Genomic DNA, 22,307 nt, shown 5'->3' with positions numbered 1-22,307 from the left:
TAACTTCTTACCCACAACCACCTCTCCAGACCTCCTGAAAAATCAAGCTAACAGGGGAGGATAACTGCTGAATGGGGGGTGGCGGGCACAACGTGTCACCTACATTGACCAGAGTTCTTCATTCACTGCTCATGGCTCCAGCGCACTCCATGAATATTGGGATTGAATGATACACAACCGAATGTTGGATCAAATGATGTTGGGAGCTCTGTCCTCAAAATGGCCCCTAATAAATCCCTACCCATATTTTCCAGTTTCCTTTCTTTACTCTTTCCTTTCCCCTGATGACAAAGAATAATTGGCTTCCCCTTTTCTTCCCTGACCAGCTATGCTCCAGAGTCCTTTCTTTGTTCCCTAACAGTCCTGGTTCCGTCTCAGGTTCCCACATTTCTCCCTTTTGATCTCTGTCTCTCTGTTCAGATGGCTGTCACAGTTTAATAATTCTAGAGGGTCTATCCCCTACAGATTTATGTCTCCCTGTCTCTCCTCTTATTCACCCCATGGTGCATTCAGAATCCCGTTTTCGTGCCTCCCTAGGTTGTCATTTCTCAGGCTCTGGCTCCTTGGCCTGGTTTACTTCATGGTGCTGGATCTGCCCCGTCACTTCTCGTTCAGCTTCTTCTGTTTCTGGAAAACCCTTTGTTCCCGGGCTTCTTTGTGGGCTCAGTGTCCTCCGGCCCCACACTGCAGCCCTGTCTGGATCTTGCCCTTGTCCTCGTTCTGACCGCGTCTAGCCCTGGGATCTGAGGCATCGTGGTCTTTTGCCCTCTGCTTTCCCTTCAGTTTCTCCAGGTCCTTCTCCAGCAGCCGCACAGGCCCCGCTGGGTTTCTCTCCAGCCAGGGAGAAACCCTCCTTTGTCCCGCTCCCGGCGGCGTAGGTCAGCGCTGACTGGGGCTCCCGCTCGCCCTGTGGAGCCGGCCCGGGTCTCCCTGCCGTTCGGCCGGCCCAGCCTTTCATCCTGACGCGCGGGGCCTCCCACCCAGCGGGACTCCCGCGTGGGCCGGCCTCTCGCGCCCCTCGGCTCGGGCCCCAGTCCGGGCCGGGCGGGGGTCGGCAGCCCCTGGGGGACCCGTGTGGGCAGCCCGGGCCCAGCCGGCCGCAGCCTGGGGCCGAGGACTCGCCGGGCCCCGGAGGCGGCGGGGAGAGGGGGCGGGGAACGGGCCGGGCCTGGCGCTCCTGACAGGAGGAGCCGCTGCCGCCGCCCGTCGCCGCGGCCGCGCCGGGGCGGGCTGAGGGAGGAGCGGAGCCGAGGGGTGAGGAGGCGGAAACGCGAGCCGGGACCGGCGGAGCGCGAGCGGGCCGGGTGCGAGCGGACTGAGGAGCGGAGCGCGACTGCCGGGCCGGGCGAGGCGGGCGGACGGCGGAGAGCGAGGGCGCCGTCGCCGTCTCTGAGACGCACAAAGGGCCGAGGCTGGGGCCGCCGCCGCCGCCGCCTCAGCGCACGGGCCTGGAACCGGCAGCCCCCGGGGCTCGGCGAGAAGGCGGTGCGGGCGGCCATGGCCGGCTACGTGCCGGGTCAGCAGCCGGCCAACCGCAGCCAGGAGAAGGAGTTCGTGCAGGCGTACGAGGATGTGCTGGAGCGCTACAAAGGTAGGGCCGGGGACTGGCCGGCGCTGAGGCCCGCGGGCCGGCCGGCTCGGCCGCTGCAGGTGGGGCGGCCGGGCGGGGTCGCACCCACCGCGCGGGGCTTGGCCCTGAGCTGCTGCTTCTCGGGGCCAGTTTATTTACAGAGTTGAGATAAGCCTTCGGAACCCGCTCCCGGGGCAGTCGGCGCGCTCAGAGCGCCAGTTACATGATTTGCCCTATTATCCGGCCCCAGCTGGAAGGAGGCGAGACAAGGCGCTGGCCTGGAGACCGGCCGCCGTGGGGAGTTGCTGGGGAGGAGGAGGAGGAGGAGTTGGGCGCGGGAGAAACCACCCGCTCTGCTCTGGGTGCGAGCTTCCTCCCAGAGGGGCTCGGACCTCTGTGTGCCCGCGGAGAGTCCCTCCCTCGCCCCCTTTTGTCTCCTTGAGTCTCGGATGAGTCGCGTGGAAGCCGAGGTTGGAAAGCACCTTGGTGTCTTCGGGGTGGGGTGGGCAGCGGTGTGGGTGAGTGTGCAGTTTTTGGTGGCGAGACCTTACCCCCTCCATCTCCCCGGGGGTCTGGGCCTGCTGGAGGTGGGGGTCTGGGCCTGCTGGAGGTAGGGATCTGTTTTTTTCCTCCCACATAAAGATTTGCCTTGGAGCTCGGATTTCAGCCCTGAAGGCTCTCTTGCGAGACACTTCTGCAAGTTAATGCCTAATCTGCGCCTTGGGTGTATGGGGAGAAAGTTTTGACAGACAAGAGGGCCTGTGGACTGCATTTCCCTAACTGCTGTAGGTGCCCCTGAATGGAAGCCAGGGATGCGTGGCCTTGGGAGGCCCTTGCCTTGATCTTTAACATCCGGTTCTGGGAGTTTGCTTTGGCTGGCAGTTATGCTTTCCACAGACGGGGAGATTTTCCCAGAAACGACACAGGCAGCACTTTTCCCCATTTTATTTAGCTCGGGCCCTTGTGACTAGGCCCTTAGTTTCTTTTTATCTGAAGGAGAGGAAACTTCAGCCCCTATGACTGAGTCCAGCATACTTGTTTACAGCACCTATCCAGTGAAGGGAAACTAATGAAGAAGCTGTAAAACGCCCCCCCCCCCTTTTTTTTTTTTCTTGTGGCATTGGAACTCTGCTTGGGAATGCAGCAGGAAAAAAGTAGAGATGAAATGCGAAAAAGGACCTACTAGGGTTTTTGCTTGTTCCCTCTGCATCAGCTCCTGTAAACTGTCCAGCTTTTCCTGCCTGCAGCAAGTTTTCTGTCAACCCCCTGTGGTCTTTCTTTTTAAGAAATGTGGTTCATTTCAGAGCACAAAGAGGTTAGATTGTGCTGCTGAACTTCATTGAAAAAATGCTGCTCAGTGAATGGTTGCATTAAGTTTCCTTTGCAGGCTTTTGAGTAACACTGCTCTCTTCAGAGAGAGGAGATACATTAGGACTGTCCCGGGCTGTGACAGCTTCAAACCAGCAGAATTAAGACCCAAAGCAGGTGAAGAAATCTCAGCACCTCACTGGATGGTAGTACTGGTGACCTCCAGCGGAAAGGAAGTTGGACTCCTAGCAAATGAGGCTGGGAAAGAAGGGGGCAGTAGGGCTTGTTCCAGGAGAGACCTCTTTTGTTCAGTTTTTTTTTTTTTAGCTGTCTCACTCAGTTTGGCTTTCCTCTGAAGGGCCTTGATCAGGTGTATAGGAACTTAATCCTTCCCAGACACAGGTCTCTTTCTTGAGGGGAGGAATGAGTTAAAAATGGTTGCCCAAAGTAAATTACCTCGAGTTGTATAAGGTGGTCGTGCAGTCTGCTCTTCTGATCGGTGCAGAACAATCTCTCTTCCCCCCACTGCACCGTTCTCACTGGGAAGTCAGAGTGGCTTAGCATCTGGGCCTTTGTTACTTTGCTTATGGAATTCCTGCATTTTCCAGACTTAGAAATCCCCGTACTACCTTAATAGGAGAACAGTTTGTCTAAGCAGAGGAGTGAGCTGGAATCTGTAGAGTGACCAGGGGAAGGAGTTTGTGAGGATCATGCCACGTATTGGTTTTGGAAAGAGATGGGAAAATAGATATTGATGATGGTGGGGTGTTCTAGACCCTTATTGGCTGGTCACCACATTACTTGGATCTCTCTCTGCTGCTATTAATTTGTAGTCACCTCATTATACAGGCTGAAGCAGGATTTTTATATGCAGAAGGAGAGCTAAAATTTTCAGCTGCCTAAACTGCCCCTAGGGCCAAGGGGAGAAGGGCAGTAATGTATTTGGAGTGTGAGGGAAGCAGAGCTGTGTGTAGTGCAGCTGTATTAGGAATGGTAGTCAAGTATGGGTTTTCCAGAACTGCTTGGCAACCTTTTTTTTTTTTTTTCTGTGTGGTGGCATTGAGCATGGTCTTGGCAGGATTAGATGATTCAGCATGGAAATAAATGCTCTCCCTTATTTCCTAAATGTCCCAAAGGTTCTTTCAGATAGCTGGCCGGTAAACAGGAGGCATTAGATAATAACGCTGGATTCTAACAGTTCAGAGTGGGCAGCAGCCAAGAGAACCAGGGTATATCCTTCATTTCCCCAATTCTCTGACAGTCATTAAAGTCTCTCTTGGAGGTGCCACAATGTTAGATGCCAGAATTCTGAATGAGATCTGGTTCCTGCCCTTGGTTATTCCATCTAGTAAGGGAAAGATACTTGTAAACAAGTAGTTGTCATACTGTGATAAGTGCTAGAACAGAGATAGTATGGAAGCCAGAGGAAGGCTGAAACCCTATTTGGATTTACCTGGGAGATTTGACAAAGGAGGTGACATGAGAGGGTTTTTTTTTTTTTTTTTTTTTGAGACGGAGTCTCACTCTGCTGCCCAGGCTGGAGTGCAGTGGCACGATCTCCACTCACTGCAAGCTCTGCCTCGCGGTTCACGCCGGAGGAAATTAAGAAGGAATAGTCAGGGAGGTAGGAGAACCAGGATTTTATTCCTCTTCTAGGATAGAGACCAACTCTACTGAAGAAGCAGGTCACATATGAGCATAGTTTTAGGTTTTAAAGAGGTGGTTAAAAACCAGCACACTTGGTTGATGGTGGTTGGTTAAGACAGAATTAGACTTTTGTTTTCACAAAGCTTTAAGGACTAAATAGTCTTTACTTGCTGGGCTGGGCTAGGAATAAAAGAGAACATTCACATTTCAACATTGGTAACATCTATCTGGTACTTATGAAATTCAGAATTGTCACTAAGTGTTGTGGGTTATACGAAGCTAGTTAGGACCAATTTTCATTTATCCTAGTGCAGAAAATAACTTATAAAACTTACTGCACAGAGGGTTACAAGTGAAGAGTCTGCATATTACTTAATGTACAAAATTGATATCGTAGAAAGACTATGCTTTGGATTTCTTCTGTTTTGGGCTCCAGTCCTAGTTTTTGCCAGTTAATTTCTACTGTGTGACCTTGGAAAAATTTCTCTGATCTTTTGGGTTTCTCATCTGTTAAAATAGGGATGATAATACTAATTTCTTGGGATTCATGAGAATATAAATGAGCTCTGGGCATATATTTGTCCTTTAATGTTCCATTTTATTTTACTTTACTTTATTTTGAGGTGGAATCTTGCTCTGTTGCTCAGGCTGGGATGCAGTGGCACGATCTCGCCTCACTGCAACCTCTGCCGCCCAGGTTCAAGCAATTCTCCTGCCTCAGCCTCCTGAATAGCTGGGATTACAGGTGCACGCCACCATGCCTGGCTAATTTTTTCTATATTTTTTTTTAGTAGAGATGGGGTTTCACCATGTTGGCCAGGCTGGTCTTGAACTCCTGACCTTGTGGTCTGCCTGCCTCAGCCTCCCAAAGTGCTGGGATTACAGGCGTGAGCCACTGCGCCTGGCCTATTTTATTTTTTAACTCTTTTCTCTCCTTTTTTTTTTTTCTATCTCCTACCAGAAGGAACCTTTAATGTTTAGAAAAACGTTGATTTATATCTTATTTAAGCTTTATAATATCCTGAAGGATAGTATTACACAGATGAATAAATTTAGGCACAGAGACTTAAAATTACTGTCTAAGAGCCAGGCTCCAGATTTCTGGGTGAAGGTTTCACATTGTATCACAGAAGAGAGTTTTAAAATCACAGTAGATGACTTGTGCTAAGTGAGATAATTGTGAAAATGCTTTAATTGTTAGTATCATTATTGTTGTTAGTTTTAGTTTCTGAAGTATAGTCACACACTTTAAGTGACATACATTTCCAGATCTCTGAACTGTGGAGAATTTCTTTTCCCCTTATTATGGGAGAAGTTTTACGATATATAAGTCACGTTGAAATTTTCATACAAAAATAATACAAAATAAAATAAAATACAAAAAATACAAGAAATAAATACAAAAATAATTTTTAAAATAGTACAAAATGATGAAATTTTGTTAACACAGTGATTGGAAAATATGGGCTGAGGATTTGGGATTGTTTACCTAAGTGACGCTCTGAAGCAACCTCTTGGTTATATGTAGATTCAGCTTATTTATCCTTTTTAGTGGATGTTGTTCTTTTTTTTTTTTTTTTTTTGAGACAGGGTCTTGCTTTGTTGCCCAGGCTAGAGTGCAGTGTGGTGAGATCAGGGCTCACTGCAGCCTTCACCTCTCAGGCTCAAGTGATCTTCCTACCTCAGCTTCCCAAGTAGCTGGGACTAACAGGCATGTGCCACCATGCCTGGCTAATTTTTAAGTATTTTGAAGAGAAAAGGTCTCACTATGTTGCCCAGGCTGGTCTCAACCCCCTGGCCTCAAGTGATCATCCTGCCTTGGCCTCACAAACTGCTGAGATTACAGGCTTGAGCCACCGTGCCTGGCCTACACTCAGTTTTTAAGTTCCTTTTTAGAACAAAGTCCTAGAGTTGGAGTGGATAGTTTTTAGCCAGAACAAGAGTAAGTGCTACTTCTGGACATGAACACTGTTAATTCAGAAAGTGAGTCAAGTCAGTCTGCTGGGAAATCACAAGTTTTGGCCACATTCATGCTGTTGAAATAATAAAATGTGTCCATGTGCTAACAGTGCTTATGGGAGCTACTGCCTTGTCTTGGGCTTGTTGGCAAATGATGTAATACAAACCAGGGAAATGCACCAGCTTAAGCCTATTATACTGGTATTTTTCAGTGCCAATTCCAGGTTTAAGAGATCATGGTGGAAAGAATACTTCAGAGTGCATATCTGAGAACAGAAACATCCCAAGATCAAAAGTCACAAATGAACAATTATAGATTGTAAGGAGTCTGTTGTGTTTTCTCAGTGTTCTTGAAAACACCCAGTCTTTACTCCTTTTTCTAAGTAAGGTTGGCCCTTTCAGCTTCTGATAATTATATATTGAGCCATGTTGTGACTAGGTTGTATGGAATGCTAGAGCTCCTGTTTTTACTCTCATGGTTTTGATTGGAGTTGAAGCCTCTCTCGTCTGGCTTCTATTGGTGGCATTTACTAATTTTCTGGCCTGGTAAATGGCTTGTGGTAGCTAAGAATGTTTATTCCAGTTTTTTGGAGACAGGGTCACCCATGCCAGAGTGCAGTTGATACCATTGTGTAGCTCACTCTAACCTCAAACCCCTGGGCTCACATGATCCTCCCATCTCAGCCTCCCGACTAGCTAGGATTAAAGGTGCATGCCACCATGCCCAGCTAATTATTTTATTTATCTATTTATTTATTTATTTTTGGAGACGGAGTCTCACTCTGTCACCCAGGCTGGAGTGCAGTGGTGCGAACTCGGCTCACTGCAAGCTCCGCCTCCCAGGTTCACGCCATTCTCCTGTCTCAGCCTCCCGAGTAGCTGGGACTACAGGCGCCCACCACACACCCGGCTAATTTTTTGTATTTTTAGTAGAGAGGGGGTTTCACCGTGTTAGCCAGGATGGTCTCGATCTTCTGACCTCGTGATCTGCCCACCTCGGCCTCCCAAAGTGCTGGGATTACAGGCGTGAGCCACCGCACCTGGCAATTATTTTATTTTTTTTATAGAGATGGAGTCTTGCAATGTTTTCTAGGCTAGTCTCGAACTAGCTTCAAGCCATCTTCTTGCCCTGGCCTCCCAAAACGCTGGGATTTCAGGTGTGTATCTTCTGAAAGTAACCAGTTTGTTACTTCTAATGAAATATTTTTTTCTTCCAGAGCTTCTCAGTTTCTGAAGTAAATTAGAATTAATCTCTGATTCTTTGTCTCTTTCAGGGCTTTTCATAATTTGACTTACTCTGCACATCCAACTATACCATCTGTTACTGCCTAACACATCTCTCTTCTCCATTTGGACTGGTCTTAGCAACCTTAGCAACCCTTCCCCCTGTGTCCTGTGCCTTTGTTTACATTCTCTTTTCCAGGAATGCCCTCTCCCTTCCTGATTATTCAAATCTTTTTTTTTTTTTTTGTAACAGAGTCTCGCTCTGTTGCCCAGGCTGGAGTGCAGTGGCATGATCTCAGCTCACTGCAACCTCCACCCCCTGGGTTCAAGTGATTCTCCTGCCTCAGCCTCCTGAGTAGCTGGGATTACAGATACATGCCACCACGCCCAGCTAATTTTTGTATTTTTTAATAGAGACGGTTTCACCATATTGGCCAGGCTGGTCTCAAACTCCTGACTTTGTGATCTGCCCTCCTCGACCTCTCAAAGTGCTGGGATTACAGGCATGAGCCACTGTGCCTGGCCACAGTAAAATCTTTTAAAGATTTTTATTAAAGAAGTAAGATGTAATCCCAGCATTTTGGGAGGCCAAGGCGGGCGGATCAGTTGAGGCCAGGAGTTCGAGACCAGTCAACACGGCGAAACCCTGTCTCTACTAAAAATACAAAAATTAGTCAGGCATGGTGGTGCAATCCCGTGGTCCCAGCTACTTGGATGGCTGAGGCACAAGAATTACTTGAACCTGGGAGACAGAGGAGGCTGCATTAAGCCAAGATGACACCACTGCGCTCCAGCCTGGACAACAGAGCAAGACTTTATTGCAAAAAAAAGAAAAGGACTTTGTTCTAGGAAAGTCCTGGGATGAGGGGTAATTCTTTTTCAAGGCAAATCTTCTAGAAAAGAATTAGCAATGTGAGTATCTAAACTTAATTCCCTGTACCTGCCCAAAATGTTCTCAAATACAACCCTCTCTTCTTTAACAGTCATCCCTAGAGCTGGGCATAGTCCCAGTTTCTAAGAAGGCTGAAGTAGGAGGATCGCTTGAGTCCAGGAGTTTGAGGCTACAGTGAGCTATCATCACCCCACTGTACTCCAGCCTAGGCTACAGAGCAAGACCCCATCTCAAAAAAAAAAGCAAAAACATCATCCCTTAATCTAACCTCATGACTCAATTACAATGCGGCTTCCCAGAGAGTAGATTTCCACTGTCATCCATCATTTACATAACCTCTTCATTAATCCTGCCCATCACATAAAACTCAAATTCTTCCTACTGGCATTCCAGACCCTCCTCTCCCTACCCCTAATCTCAATATCATTCTTTCAGTGCTTCTAAGTGGCTCACCCATCTCCCTAATACCACTTTCCCCATCATAGTATCTGCTTGTAGGTACTAGTAGAATATAGTGCACACAGTGAGCTTATTCATGGTTGTTGACTGACTAAAAAGCACAGAAAAAAATCACTTCCTATATGTCTCAATCCAACATGTTCCTGCAGGTTGAAAACTATAAACTCCAAAAAACACTTCAAGCAAGCCCTTTCCTTTCATCAACACAAACGAATTGTGTTTATCGTTCTGAATAAAAATCACTATAGAAATTTGCCATGGTAAGAGGGAATCCAGCAGTACATCTGGCAATGCTCTTGTCTAAAAGAAAGATGCTGACTGACCAATTATTTAATTAGTCTTAGGTGACTACTCAAATCATCCCTGATAATTGGAACATTCCTGATGGTTGACACATGGTCATACAGAAGAAAGCAATTTTAAACAGAGAAAAATAAAAGCTTGTGCCAAATGAAAGCAGACTTCCACTATAACACAATTTTAGGTAGCCACAGCAAGTGGAGGATATCAGATCCCAGGCAAGCAAAAAAGATCCCATCCTTGGCCAGTTACGGTGGCTCACGCCTGTAATCCCAGCACTTTGGGAGGCCGAGGTGGGTGGATCACCTGAGGTCAGGAGTTTGAGACCAGCCTGGCCAACTTAGCGAAACCCATCTCTACCAAAAATACAAAAATTAGCCAGGCATGGTGGTACATGCCTGTAGTCCCAGCTACTTGGGAGGCTGAAGCAAGAGAATCGCTTGAACCCAGGAGGTGGAGGTTGTAGAGAGCCCAGATTGTGCCACTGTACTCCAGCCTGGGTGACAGAGTGAGACTCCGTCTTAAAAAAAAAAAGGTCCCATCCTTGCTCACTCCATTTTTTCCCAAGCATCTACCTGTTGGTCAGCTTGCCTCTCCATCCCCTGCCCCTACACACCCCCACCCAACAACCACAGAAAGCATATTATCTAAAGCTCTGTATACTTTACTGTTTTGTTTTTTTTTTACAATTTTCCACATTAATATGTGTTCATAATATGAAAAGAAATTATTCAAAAATATAAATCAGTTGGCTTCCCTGGTGGTCTAGTGGCTAGGATTCGGCACTTTCAAAAATATAAATCAAAGTCCATGACTCTAAAAATAACATATGCATTGATATGCTCGCCCCTTTGCCCCTTCTCTCAAGAGAAATTCCCTGCCAAGTAATCCACATACATAAGAAGTGTAAAAAGTCCCTAGATTAAAAGAGCATAAAACTTCATTATGGAAACACAGTAGTCCCAGCTATTTGGGAGGCTGAGACAGGAGGATCACGAGTCCAGGAGTTTGAGGCTACAGTGAGCTATGATCACGCCATTGCACTCCAGCCTGGATGACAGAGGAAATATTAATTTTAGAGTAATCAGAGAAAGCCGCATGAAGAATAAATTAATAAGTATTTATTGAATGTCTACCATGAACCAGGGAGTAGGTGATGTGCTGAGAAGACAAAGATATTGTCCTTGTCTCTCTATGATCTTACTGTTTAATGGAGGAAACATATTGGCAAACTGACAGTTACTGTCTATTGTAGGGAGGGCTATCATATAGATAAATGCTGGTGCTGTGGTAGTGAAGAGGAGTACCCAGTATAGCCAGAGTGAGAAAGTGTCCAGGAAGGCATCCAAGAGTAAGTGAAACCTGAACTGTTACCTAAAGGATGTGGGACCCTGAGCAAAAAGTTTGGGGAAAGAGCATTCTGGGCAGCATGAACAGAAGTAAGGGGATGAGCAAGCTTGAGAGGGGGAATATTGGGCATTGATAAGGTTGGAGCATAGGATGTGAGGGAAGGAGAGATGAGATGAGATAGGGAGAGTGGGCAGGACAAAAATGTTGACTGGCTTTGTATGTCATATTGTATAGAGCTTGGACTTTATCCTAAAGGCTTTTGGGAGCCATTGAATAAAAGTAGGCAAGGAAGACTATGCTTAGATTTACATTTTAGGAGTACTTTTCCTCTGGCAGCAGTGCCAAGGAAGGTAGGGGCGAGGAGGAAAGACTAGTGGCAGACAAGTTAGGAAGCTGTCACAGGAATTTAGGCAGGGAGTGAAACTAAGGTTGTGAAAATAGTAATGTAATAAAGCAGGCAAATCAAGAAATGTGAAGGGGTAACATCCATGTGTTTTGATGACTAATTGAATGTGGTATATGAGGGGGAGAGGGAAGAACCTAGGATGACTTGGAGGTTTCTGGCTTGAGTATTTGTGTGGGTGGGTCGTGTCATGAACTAAAATAGAGAATATTAAGAGGAGGAAGGTTATTTTCTGTGAAGTGGTGGCAGTGATGGTCCAGGAGAAGATACTGAGTTTAATTTAGGTTACATTGCGGTCGAGGCTTCTGAGGGATGCTAAGTAGAGATGTCCAGGAGGTAGTTGGTTGTAATGAACATGAAACTTAGGAGAGTGATAGGTGAGAGGGTGAGAGAGTCATCAGCTTATCAAACCACAGCCATAGGAGGGGAGAAGGAGCTGGCTTTAGGAGTGTATGTATATTGAGACAAAAACTCTGGGGAACTCCAACAGGAGAGTGGTGTCAGAAGCAGAGAAAGAGGATCTCCTGAAGGAAATTGTCCACAGAAAGGGAGTGGCCAGAAAGGTAAGAGGAACAGGAGAGAAGTGAGTTTCAAGGAGTGTGTGACACACAGTGTAGATTATGCAGAGGTCAAATAAGGCAAAGACTACAGATGTCCGAAATAAAGGTTACTGCTACTGGAACATTTTCAGTGGAGTTGTGGGAAGTGAATGGAAAGTGCAGAAGAGGAGTCAGTGACCTTTGGAACTTGGACTTTGAAGGAAGAGAGAGGAGGAAGACAGGTGAAGAAGGGTGGGGAGAGTTTTGTTTATGTATTGTAACACAGGAGAGACTTGAGCATGTTTATTTTAAGTGCTGTTTTGAAAGAGCCAGTAGAGAAGGAAGATATAATACAATTCAAAGACGGGGAGAAAAATTGATGGAGCATGGGCTCTAGAGTCAAAAGTTGTGTCTTTTAGAAAGATCAGAGGGTTAAAAAGTAAGAATGCAGGTGATTAAGTTGGTTGGTTAGAGGTGTAGGAACTTGAGGGAATTTCTCCTGATGCTCATATTCTCTCTATGAAGTAGGAGGTGAAGTTATTTGCTGAGAGTCAGGAGGAAGGAAAGAAGGGGTGAGTGTGTATGTGTGTGTGTGTTTGTGTGTGCACGTGTGTGTGTGTGTATGTGTGTGTGTTTTCCCTCTAGCCCTAGAAGCACTCAACAACCTGATTGTAATAGATTCCAAGGCAGACAGGTAGATTGATGTAGGATCAGAATTTTCCAGCATAGTTTTGACGGAAGAATATGGGGTCCTTGTAGTTTGTCTTAAAATGTAGCATCAGTTTGATTATCGATTGTTTGTACTATTGTTCTCTGGCTGGCTTGTATTTTGGCTCCCCAGTGAAATTGTCTACTCCTCTGGGAAGAAGCATATATGTAACTTTTGCATTCCTGCCTGTCATTTAGCAAAATACTATGCAGAAATTAATTCTTAAGTTTTTGTTGAGATAATTTGACTTTTGGACAGGACATCTTGACTCTTGACATAGAGAGAGGCTTTCCTCACTTGTGGTCTTTAATCCCCATCTCATTATCTGACATGGATAGTGGAGGATTCACTCACTCTCCATGAGTGAACTCCAGGCCTAGCTTCTTCATTAGTCTTAACAGGTTAGCTTTACTACTCTCCCCAGGGCAGTTGAGCTTAGAAACATTTTTGAGCTTTGCTTTCCATGAAGGTTACATAGTTAATTTGTACTAGGCTTGTGAAGACCTGGGTGTTTACAAGACTGGACAGAGAGGCTGTTGTGGAAAATGCAGCCTCCTTGTTTATTTTGGCAGGCAGGCAATGAAGGAGATAGATTTGTTCTCATGACTCAGAGCCCTACCTGCTTTACCTTAACAGGTTCAATATAACCACCACCTTTCAGATGTGATAGTGTCCTTCAGAGTTTATCTGACCTTTATATCTAAAAAGAGTATTAGTTACCCTTTGCCCTCTACTTGCTTGGTTTTTTTTCACTTTTATTCCAGTGTAGAGGATATTTCCTAATGTGTTAGGGCCAGCTCAGAATTGATGTAGTTCTTTCCCATTGGCACATTCCGCATCTTTGTTTGTTTATTGCCATGTTCGCCACAGTGTGCCTTGTTTTGCGCTCCTTGTTTTGTGAAGCTGGACTCTTATCAGATAAACTTGCCATGAGTCACACTGGGGAGTGGAAGTATGTCTCCACTAATTTGGAGAATCTTTGATCTTGTTTCACTCCCTGGTTTGGCTTGTCCAGTACAATTTGTCTCTCAACCTGCAAGAGGTGTGTGTGTGTGTGTGTGTGTGTGTACTTGGGTGTCCCTTGCCTGTGGCTTCACCTGTTGCCATGAATGGTTGACTTTAGGGCATGCCCCTTTGTGTATACAGACTTCCTCTACTATAGTTATCACCATCAGCAAAAATGTCTCTGTTAAGAGCCTCTTTGAATGTAGAATATAGTATATAACACTGAGAGTTCATAAACCCTCTGTCCTCTAGGGATTTACAGTATATAATACACATTACAAATGACAAAAGACAATAAAGAATGTGTAAGCGGTTGAACAAATAATGGATCATTGCTCCTCATTTAGCTATCATATTCACAGTAGAAGATATCCTAAAAAGACATGTAGTCAGTGAGGAAGAGGATTAACAGAGACCAGATCATCTTCAGCTCCAACTAAGATGGCAGAGAGCTGCCACCTGTGGCCCTTTGATGCCAGGTGATTTCTCTCTGATATCCTTTCTAGTCATGCAGGACCTTTTTGCCATATTATCTATACATATGGGGCAGGATCCTAACAGGACCTTTGCTCTCTAGTGGTAACCTGTCACTGAAATGGGAGGCTCCAGTTTCCAGCAGGGAGAGTGCCTGGAAGGCTTGGCTCTTCTGGTACAGTTATCTTTGTAACTTGAGAAAATTTATTCCAGACCTACTACAAACATTCGTGTGCTCACAAGCACCACAGACAGAGCAGCAGCCAAAGCTAGCTGCAGCCTGAGCATGGGTCAGTGTAGGGAAAGAAGCTAACTGACCTGGCCTGAGTCACCTCTAGAGGGGAAGAATGTAGCACTTGTCCCAGCCTTTGTTGGTTAGTTTCCCAAATGGAAAACAGGGACCAGAGTGGGTGGGGTACTTTGAGGTCCTCATACCTTTCAGAGGACTGGATCCTTGTTTTCATTCTTGTTCTTATTGTTAATAAGTGTAATAACAGTATTCATGTAACACTGCCTTTATTAGGAAGAATGAGGAACTGCCAAAGGGCTGGAAATTTTCTTTACTTTCCCTGTGGGAGAGAAAGATAGATGGAGCATTAGGTGCCCATCTCTCAGGCCTCCTCTCTCTGATTATCCTGTGGGAAGTACCTGGAAAGCAGTGAGGCATTGGAAGGAATGGTCTAGGCCTTGGCATGAGTATGTGGTCGTGAAGGCATAAGACAAAATATCTTGTGTAGCTGTAGCACAGGTGCTGTGGTAAGAGGAAATAGGTTTGGGGGCAGTATTAAGGGGGCTAATAAACGCAGAAAATAGTATTTGTTGCTGTCGTTAGTTACTTCGCTTTGCCTTGCCTATATGTATTGTCTGATAGCAGAGCCGAAACTCCAGCATCCTTTTGTCTCCTCCTCCTCCTCCTCCTCTTTTTCTTGATTATTTTCTGACTTATAAAGATGTATATCTTCAATAAATAAGCTTGTGATGATATGGAAAGTTAAATAAATAAAAGTTCTAGAAATTGGAAAACTAAATGGTGATTTCATTGTGGTCTTTAAATATAACAAGTGTTATAGGCCACGGTGGCTCACACCTGTAATCCCAGCACTTTGGGAGGCCAAGGCGGGCAGATCACCTGAGATCAGGAGTTCTAGACCAGCGGGACCAACATGGAGAAACCCCGTCTGTACTAAAAATACAAAATTAGCTGGCGTGGTGGCCCATGCCTGTAATCCCAGCTACTTGGGAGGCTGAGGCAGGAGAATCGCTTGAACCTGGGAGGCGGAGGTTGCGGTGAGCCAAGATCGCACCATTGCACTCTAGCCTGGGCAACAAGAGCGAAACTCCGTCTCAAAAAAAAAAAAAAAAAAAAAACCAGAAAAACAAACAAGTGTTGTAATTGTAATTCTTGTAATTCCTTAAGCCAAAACTCCATTATAACATTTCTTAGTTTGTTGTTGTTGTTGTTGTTGTTACTTTTTGTGTGTATTTGTTTGAACTTCCTAGCTGTATTGTGATCTCTTTGAAGGTCTAGATTGTGTCTGATGAGATGCACATGATGCACTTCATGAATTGAGCTACTTTGCAAATGATGCTGGTTGTTTTATTTCTTAGTGTTTTCAGCAACTTCCAGCACCTTTCACAATGTTTCTTTCCACGTGGTTGTCCCACAGATGTTGCATACTTGGTATGTCCAAAAGGGGCATTGTTGTCCCCCTCCCTGCTCCTGGACCTGCCTCTTCTTCTATGTTCCCGATTTTAGTGAATGCTTTTCCCGTCCGTCCAGTGGAGAAATTCTAAATACTGAATGCTTTGTGTATACTAAATATATATTCTGTCCATTTCATAGTTTAAAGTGTTGCTATCAGATGGAGAATTGTAATGTGCAGAATATAATAAAGTCTCTTTTTTTTTTTTTTTTTTTTGAGACGGAGTTTTGCTCTTGTTGCCCAGGCTGAAGAAGTGCAATGGCGTGATCTCGGCTCACCGCAACCTCTGCCTCCCAGGTTCAAGCGATTCTACTGCCTCAGCCTCCTGAGTAGCTGGGATTACAGACATGCGGCACCACGCTTGGCTAATTTTGTATTTTTCAGTAGAGACGGGGTTTCTCCATATTGATCAGGCTGGTCTTGAACTTCTGATCTCAGGTGATCCACCTGTCTTGGCCTCCGAAAGTGCTGGGATTACAGGCGTGAGCCACCGCACCTGGCCAATAAAGCCTCTTTATACCATTTTCTAATTTCTATTTCATAGAATTTTAAAACTGCATAAGCCTTTAACCTCTGTTTCTCAAATTCACTTTCCCCTTTGGAATGTTATAATTCTACTTCACCTGACTCCTGGAACTCCCTGTTATCATGTAACATATTTTAATTATTTTGGTTGTTGTCTGAGTCTTACTACTACAAGAGTGAGACTGAGTCTCACTCTTGGCCAGGCTGGAGTGCAGTGGCGCTGTCTCTGCTCACTGTAACCTCTGCATTCTGGGTTCAAGAGATTCTCCTGCCTCAGCCTCCCGAGTAGCTAGGATTACAGGTGTGTGCCACCACACTTGGCTAATTTGTGTATTTTAGTAGACACAGGGTTTCACCATGTTGGCCAGGCAGGTCTCGAACTCCTGACCTCGTGATCTGCCCGCCTTGGCCTCCCAAAGTGCTGGGATTACAGGTGTGAGCCACCACACCCGGCCAACAATGCAAACTTCTTTTAAAAATTTGTTTTTAAATTTTTTGTGGGTACATAATAGGTGTATGTATTTATGAGGTACATGAGATGTTTTGATACAGGCATGCAATGTGAAATAAGCACATCATGGAGAATGGGGTGTCTATCCCCTCAAGCATTTATCTTTGTGTTGCAAACAATCTAATTACACTCTAAGTTATTTTAAAATGTATAGTTAAGTTATTATTGACTATAGTCACCCTTTTGTGCTATCAAATAGTAGGTCTTATTCTAACTATTTTTTAAAAATGTGGAACACTTCACGAATTTGTGTGTCATCCTTGTGCAGGGGCCTCCCTAACCTCTCTGTTGTTCCAATTTTAGTATATGTGTTGCTTAAGTGAGCACTAGAATGCAAACTTTTTAAGAATAGAGGTTTTTTATTTGTGTATTAACTAATTTCCCTAGCACCTAGAAGAGTTTCTGGTATAAAGTAGCTGCTCCAATCAATATTGAATGAATGAATTGGAAATGTTAAGTTAGTTCACTCTTGTTCCCCATAAGGAAAAGAGGCATGGAAAGGCACAATAACTTGCTCAAGCTAACGCCATATCTCCTTACCAGGTAAGTGGGTTTTAAAAAAATTTAAATAAAACGATGCTTAATCACAGTTCCTTTATGTGATTTGGTACTAATGTGTATTATGGACTTAACTGTATTATCTCTATGAAAAGGGGTGGGGGAAGCAAAAGGGAAGAAGCTAATATATATTGAGTCCTTACTATATGCCGGGTATTTTGTTTTATTTTATTTATTTATTTATTTATTTATTTGAGACAGAGTCTTGCTTCGTTGCCTGGTCTGGAGTGCGGTGGCGCTATCTCGGCTCACTACAACTTCGCCTCCCGGGTTCAAGTGATTCTTGTGCCTCAGCCTGCTGAGTAGCTGGGACTAGGCGCGTGCCACCACTCCCGGCTAACTTTTTATATTTTTAGTAGAGATGGGGTTTTGCCATTTTGGCCAGGCTAGTCTCGAACTCCTGACCTCAGGTAGTCCGCTCGTCTTGGCCTCCCAAAGTGCTAGGATTATAGGCGTGAGCCACCGCGCCAGGCCAGTCTTATTTAATTGTCATAAATGATATCCTATGATAGTCCAGTAACCTTACTAGATTTTACAGATGAGAGAACTGAGGCTTAAGGAACCTAAATCACTTCCCAGAGGGTCACACAGCTAGTAAGTGACTGAACTGGGTTTTGAACCCAGGCCCGATTAACTCCATTTGGCCCTCTTTTACCTTAAGGCACAGGAAGATTTTGGATTTGTGGTCTGGATTGCTTTAAGATTCCCAGATCAGACTACTCTTGAAAATGGTCTGATTTGAACTACTCAAGTAGAGTTACAAAAATTGTTTACCTTAAGACAGCCCCATGGAGCAGTGGGGTTGTGTCTGTAGCGCTCTTGAGTAAAAAAAAATTCTGTGTTGCACATACTCCCACTCAGTTGTATCGTATATAATTCACATTTCAGACTTTCTTTTTAACCAGGGATCCAGAACAACTACAGAAAGGTGATTATGTAACATACTTGTACAGTGCAGCCACTTCTGTGTTTGGTAATATTCTTTTTTTTTTTTTTTTTTGAGATGGAGTCTTGTTCTGTCACTCAGGCTGGAGTACAGTGGCGCGATGTCGGCTCACTACAACCTCTGCCTCCTGGATTCAAGCAATTCTCTACCTCAGCCTCCCGGGTAGCTGTGATTACAGGTGCCCACCATCATGCCTGGCTAATTTTTTGTATTTTTAGTAGAGATGGGGTTTCACCATCTTGGCCAGGCTGGTCTTGAACTCCTGACCTCATGATCCACCTGCCTCAGCCTCCCAAAGTGCTGGGATTACAGGCGTGAGCCACTGTGCTCGGCTGGTAGTACTGTTAAACGCTAAGAGCACAAACAAAAACTATGTCTAAAATGTAGGGCAGGTAGAGCAGTTGAGGATTAAACCCAGTTGAAATCAGCAGTTTCAGTAGTAAGTGGGCAGATCATAATTACCTGTGTTGCTCAGGGACCTAAGCTGAGAGTGGGGGTGGGGAAAGGTCACACCCATTATCTTTGGAGAAATGATGAGAGTAAATAACCCATAGTTTCCAGTTTATTCCAGAAGCATTCTCGCTAGAGTCACAATGTTGAAGTGGGTTTTGAGTTAGACCTTGTTACCCCAGATCATCCAAGGTTAACATAGTTTCCTTAGATACCACAGCCATTCATTGTGAACGCTGTTAGCTTCCTCTTAGGTAGCTTTATGTAGCCTACCTTAGAAAGGAGGGTGGGGTCTGGGAGGGGAGAGGAGGGAATAGCGAAAGTAGCAGAGAAACAAAGGACTAATTAGGAGGTTCCTCAGTCATTTGGGAGTAGATCTTTTTCATTAGCTGATCACTGAGATCAAGGATGGAGGGTGATCCAGGAGGAGGAGGAATTGTAGTAATCAGAAGCAGAATAGCATAACTTGGCAGTCAGTGGTGGTCCAAGGACCAGCAGCATCTGATAGCTTGTTAGATACATATATATATAAATTTCTTTTTTTGAGAGAGTCTCACTCTGTCGCCCAGGCTGGAATGCAGTGGTGCGATCTTGGCTCACTGCATCCTCTACCTCCCAGGTTGAAGCGATTCTCGTGCCTCAGCCTCCTGAGTAGCTGTGACCACAGGTGCATGCCATCACACCCGGCTAATTTTTGTATTTTTAGTAGAGATGGGGTTTTACCATGTTGACCAGACTGGTCTCGAACTGCTGACCTCAGATGATCCACCCGCCTCGGCATCCCAAAGTGTTGGGATTACAGGCGTGAGCCACTGTGCCTGGCCTGAATCAATTTTAATTTTATCAAGATTCCCAGGTGATTTTTTTTTTCTTGAGGCAGAGTCTTACTCTGTCACCCAGCCTGGAGTGCAGTGGTGTGATGACAGCTCACTGCAGCCTCAATCTCCCCGGGCTCAGGTGATCCTCCCACCTCAGCCTCCCAAATAGCTGGGACTACAGGCTCGTGCCACCATGCCCGGCTAATTCTTGTTTTTGTTTTTTGTTTTTTTTTGTCCGAGGCAGAGTCTTGTTCTGTCACCCAGGCTGAAGTGCAGTGGCGTGATCTTGGCTCACTGCAACCTCTGCCTCCCGGGTTCAAGCAATTCTCCTGCCTCAGCCTCCTGAGTAGCTGGGGATTATAGGCTCATGCTACCATGCCTGGCTAATTTTTTTTGTATTTTTAGTGGAGATAGGGTTTCACTGTGTTGGCCAGGCTGGTCTCAAACTGGCTGGTCTCGAACTCCTGACCTCATGATCCGCCTGCCTTGGCCTCTCAAAGTGCGGGATTACAGGCGTGAGCTACTGCGCCCGACCAATTCTTGTATTTTTTTTTTTTTTGTAGAGATGGGGCTTTGCCATGTTGCCCAGGCTGGTCTCAAGCTCCTGAGCTCAAGCGATCCGCCCACCTTGGCCTCCCAAAGTGCTAGGATCACAGGCATGAGCCACCATGACAGGCCCCCAGGTGGTTTTTTAATTCGATTCTGTGCCCGTTAAAGTTTGAGAAGCACCAAGTTTGTGATTAGGTGGTTAGTGCAAGGGGCTTTGGAGTTGGACAGACCTGGGATTGAAACCTGGTTTGGCCACTTACTACCTGTGTGACTTTAGATAAATTATTTGAACTCTCTGTGACAGTTTCTCATATGTGTAATAGGGGAACTCTCTATTTCATAGGGTTGTGGGGGAGAGTAAATGACATGGTGCATTTTGCAACTGACACTATCTTAGATTTAATGAAATTTAGTAATGTCTGTATCATATTAAGCACTGAGTCTAGCACAGCCTAGCATACTCAATAAGTGTTATTACTAATAATTAAATTAGGCAAATTTACAGGAATAAAGAGGCTTTCTCCTCTTCCTCTTTTTCTCTTTATCTCTCAATGAGTACGTTTGTCTGCAGTTTTATAAAGCTGTATTGTGTGTGTACACTCTTTGGTGTTTTGCCTAGCATTATTTAATGGTAGTTATAGCAGCAGCATTAACACATCTTGTTACTTATTAATGTGCCAGGCATAATTTTTATGTACTTTATGCATATATTATTTCATTCAGTCCTTAGAGCAACCATGTGAAATAAATATTATCTCCATTTTCAGATGAAGAAACAGAACAAACAGGTTAAGTGACTTGCCTGAGATCACATAGCCAGTCAGTGGCAGAATCAGGATTTGAGCTGAGACACTCTGATTCCAGCATCTGTGCTCTATTTTCATGTATTGCTATTGCTCTCAAACTTATGTGGTGTGATGGAAATCAGGAAACTTTGATTGGATACTTGATTCTGCCACTAATTTATTTGTGACCTTGGTCAAGTCACTTGTCGTCTTTGGGCCTATTTCCTTATTATAAAAATGGAGGGATTATCAAACTCAAAAGCAATTAAACAAAAAAAGACAAAAAATGAAAAAAGAGTAAAACACGAAAACGGAGGGATTAGGTGAGATTTGTAAAGTCTGCTCAGTGATTCATTCAACATATAGTGATTTCAAGCAAAGATTGGAAGAAAATTTTATCTAGGGAATTGGTTCAAAAGTACTGTTCAAGCAGGTTGGTGTCATTAAGAACAAGGGGTTTGAATCTTGACTCAGCCACTTCCTGGCTATATGACCTTGGGCAACTTACTTAACCTTTCTAAACATTGATTTCCTTGTTAGTAGTGGGGAGAATAGTTCTTACCTTGCAGGGATATTGTGAGGTTTGAATAAGATAATCCGTATTAGCACCTAGCATATGTGAAACATACAGTGGATACTCAATATCCGTGAGTTGTCTTTTCTTCCTTCCATTCATTCAGGAGATGCTTAGGGAAGCAGATATACCAGATTCAAAAGGATTTAGACCCTCGCTTGGTCCTTATGTCCTTTTCTGTAATGGTATTCTCACCTTTGGGAAATGAGAATTAGTAGGGAAGGAAGTGTGCATATAGCCAGGTCCTGTCTGTTTTTAAATAATCCATCTTTTTGATTTTAGATTAAAATTTCTTTTTACAATATATAATTTAGGCCGGTAATCCCAGCACTTTTGGGAGGCCTAGGTGGGCGGATCGCCTGAGGTCAGGAGTTGAAGACCGGCCTGGCCAACATTAGTGAAACCCCGTCTCTACTAAAAATACAAAAATTAGCTGGGCGTGGTGGCATGCGCCTGTAATCCCAGCTACTTGGAAGGCTGAGGCAGGAGAATCGCTTTAACCTGGGAGGCGGAGGTTCCAGTGAGCTGAGATTGCGCCACTGCACTCCATCCTGGGCGACAGCGCAAGACTCTGTCTCAAACAAAACAAAGCAAACGACAGCAAAAACATATAATTTATGACAGGATAAATGCCATTTTTTTGACCAGCTGGGCAACATAGTGAGACCCTGTCTCATAGTAATAACAATAACGAAGTACCACAAACTGGGTGGCTTAAACAACAGATATTTATTGTCTTACAGTTCTGGAGGCGAGAAGTCTGAAATCAAGTTGTCAGCAGAGTTGATTCCTTGTGAAGGCTGTGAGGGAGAACCTGTTCCATGCATCTCTTCTAGTTTCTGGTTGCCTCAGATATTCCTTGGCTTGTAAATGATGTTCTCTCACCGCCTTCACATCTGTATATGTCTGTCTGTGTTCAAATGTCCCCTTTTTATAACACTAGTTATATTGGGTTAGAGCCTTTTCGAATGACCTCATCTTAAGTTGATCATTTGTAAAGACCCTATTTCCAGATAAAGTCACATTCACAGTCCCTGGGGTTAGGACAT

At 44.8% G+C, this 22,307-nt stretch overlaps 1 protein-coding gene and 1 non-coding gene across 2 annotated transcripts in view; one reads left to right on the top strand and one right to left on the bottom strand.

Annotated features, from left to right (window-relative positions):
• The first annotated feature begins 1,874 nt into the window (after positions 1-1,874).
• MACF1 (microtubule actin crosslinking factor 1) overlaps positions 1,875-22,307 on the top strand; it is a 378,870-nt gene continuing 358,437 nt past the window's right edge. The window contains exon 1 of the mRNA XM_063782390.1: positions 1,875-2,040. The gene's annotated coding sequence lies outside the window, so the exon portion shown is untranslated. The remainder of the gene's footprint in view (positions 2,041-22,307) is intronic.
• LOC112207039 (U6 spliceosomal RNA) lies at positions 16,802-16,905 on the bottom strand. Its single transcript, XR_002941521.1, has one exon. It is a non-coding gene; the product is annotated as a U6 spliceosomal RNA (small nuclear RNA).

Source organism: Pan troglodytes, chromosome 1, assembly GCF_028858775.2.
Source record: "Pan troglodytes isolate AG18354 chromosome 1, NHGRI_mPanTro3-v2.0_pri, whole genome shotgun sequence".
NCBI lineage: Eukaryota > Metazoa > Chordata > Mammalia > Primates > Hominidae > Pan > Pan troglodytes.
The sequence above is the reverse complement of the archived record's forward strand: the minus strand, read 5'-3'. Positions and strand labels throughout refer to the sequence as shown.